Raw genomic sequence first — 2,234 nt, 5'->3', positions numbered from 1 at the left:
TATTTATGGGCCTCTCACGGGTTACGTTTCCGGAGATGGGCGCGGGATAACCAGCGCGAAAATAAAAAGTTCTTAATGCTACAAAAAGTTAACCATAAAAAATAGGAGATGTTGAGCTAAAGCGCTACAACGACACCGGTATCGACCAGCTGTGGGAGAAAGTCGGTCTTTGTCTTCCGATGTCTAAGTACATAAAATGTAGCTACACCGTTAGAGGCACAGTCGCACTGTCTAATGTGTCATACAGTACTTTGTCGCCTCTTTATGGACCGTTCCGGTTCGTTACCAGCTTGGCGCGGAGAACCAGGTAAAAATAACGTTTTAATCTAAAAAATTTTAAATAAAATTAGCAGCTGTGGCTAAAAGCGGCTAAAAGAAACACGCGGGATCGCCCAAGCTGTGGAGAAAATCGTCCTTGTTCCGGATGCTACATTCAGGTAAACACAACAACGACCTTCTTATGGGCCTGCATCTCAACACACTTAGCTAAATCGTGCGACTTGAGCACTTTATTGTGGTGATTCCAAGTTCCGCAGTTCCCGAAAAACACCATCAGTCTACGATCGGAGTCCACATGTTAACCGTAAAGATTTTAGAATCTAGGGCCTCGAGGAGGTTGTCACGGTTGTACTTATATTTCATCCTGTATTATTCTTTATTTAAATTTCTAGCTATTTTATCAACGTTTACGTGGCTGAAGGGGGCGGGAAAACGACGAGTTGGGGGAAGTGAAATGGAGGGACACCACAGTTTACTACTTTGTCATCTCAAGTAATAAAATAAAAGAAATAAACGTGATTGACCGGATTTAGCTAGACACAAATAGGTAAATAAACGCAACACCTTAACTGACATTGCAAGAACACGCAGCGCATCATTCACTTGTGTAATAGCGGAGATGGCTAATGATAGGCTACTCGGTACTTGCGTGGCCTGTAGCCAATGTGGAGGGGAGAGACCAGACTTAAGCGGTTCGGTGTCGCCAATACACGACGTGGCGGTACGGAGGTTTATACAATTACAAATAACGTTCATAGTCAACAATCAATGTCATAGAAAAAATTTCGTAACTCGATCGATTTGTGCATATAATCGAATGGACTGGCGCTCTATATCACCGGTCACCGACCCTCAGACTGTTGGGCCTGACCTCAATCGTAAATGTTGATAACCAAGGGAGAAGAGTCTCAGATACCCTAGAAAGAGGTATCCTAAAACCCTTTATCGAGCTTTATTCTAGACACCTTTGTCGCTTCGGCCGAACTATACTGTGACGTGGAAAAACAAGTCCGGCGCCTATTAGAGGTGTATAGATGGATGAAAAGATAAAAAAGCTTAGTATTTAAGATTACCGTCTTCGCTTTTACGCATTGCAATACGATATTTGCTTTGATTTCTGGTCCTACACATATTATTCTTTGGAAATCTTCATTAAATGGAAATCTTCATGTGGTTTGTATTGACGGATTGTTACATTTACGACACAACCGTTTGTTTCAATTACAATCTTTTACAGACTCAATTTATGAAAACCGGGTGACATATATGTTTCGAACCTTTTTACGGGATAACACCGACAGTATGAACGTATGTCACCGTTGGATTATCATAACACCTTCTTTACAGTACTGTTGGTAGGATGTCTGACAATGACGTGCGAACTAACAACAGCATAGGACAAAATCCTGTTTTGCAAGTCTCGACAGGAACAAAGGTCAGGCCGAGGACTAACTAATCACGAAATTGAGCATTAATGTGGGTTACAATTTCGAACAACTACTATACACTCTAACATTTAACAGTACCGTAGAGATTCCACAAGTGACATAAAAAAAGAAAGTTGTCTATGGTTTGGTTTCGTCTCTAGTTTGTCGTGAAAATTCTCGGAAAAAGTTAAAAGAAGAGAAGAGGGGAGGAGTCTCGATATAAGGGATGTAAGAAGGACAGAAGAGGGGTAAAATGGTTAGAAGTAGAGACAGAGAAATGGTGAAAGAAGAAAACATGTGTATGCGTGTGGTGTGTGTGTGTGTGTGTGTGTGGTGTGTGTGTGTGTGTGTGTGTGTGTGTGTGTGTGTGGTGTGTGTGTGTGTGTGTGTGTGTGTGTGTGTTGTGTGTGTGTGTGTGTGTGTGTTCCACCAAACACGGGTGTCCATTCTTGAATTTGAAAAGTTGCTAAACTATATATATCGTAATGTTAGCTGATTGTCACAGTATATAAATAGAGAAAAAATACG

The sequence above is a fragment of the Notothenia coriiceps genome, unplaced genomic scaffold, assembly GCF_000735185.1.
Source record: "Notothenia coriiceps isolate Sejong01 unplaced genomic scaffold, NC01 NC01_scaffold00002270, whole genome shotgun sequence".
NCBI classification, from domain to species: domain Eukaryota; kingdom Metazoa; phylum Chordata; class Actinopteri; order Perciformes; family Nototheniidae; genus Notothenia; species Notothenia coriiceps.
Note: the sequence above shows the minus strand (reverse complement) of the source record.